This window comes from Ipomoea triloba, chromosome 16 (genome assembly GCF_003576645.1).
Source record: "Ipomoea triloba cultivar NCNSP0323 chromosome 16, ASM357664v1".
Taxonomy (NCBI): domain Eukaryota; kingdom Viridiplantae; phylum Streptophyta; class Magnoliopsida; order Solanales; family Convolvulaceae; genus Ipomoea; species Ipomoea triloba.
The window spans coordinates 16,258,388-16,258,893 of NC_044931.1; positions in this window are offsets into that span (position 1 = coordinate 16,258,388).

Genomic DNA, 506 nt, shown 5'->3' on the forward strand with positions numbered 1-506 from the left:
TGGTGAGTTCTTTTGTCAAATTGGTGTTACCCATCCCTTCTACAATCTCCGGCGAGCCTGACCCAGGAAGCCGCATCGCCGTCTCCTCCGCCACGCGCCACCACCATGCTGAACTTCAGACCTCACGCGCCGGCGCGTGAGGCCATCTCCGGCGGGATTTTCTGGCCAAAATTTCCAGAAATCTCTCAGTCCTCCATGACTCCATCTGCGTGGGTTTTCCTTTCCGGTGAAAATTTCAGATTGTTGTTTTGCCCTTAGGACCTTTTGGTGAAGTTTGAAGGCTTTTTGGGTTTGTTGCCAAACTTCTTTCCGGGGTGTTTTGGTATAACCGTATTTGTTTCTTTATTTTCGGTATACCATATTTAGTCCCTAGGGTTTTCAAGTTTGGCTCCTTTTTTTTTTTTTTTTATATTTCCAGAAGCCTCTTTTGTTATTCACTTATCCTATAAGGGGTATAAACAACAATCTGGTGGTATTCTCGGTATACATTATTCTTTTGGGTGTAT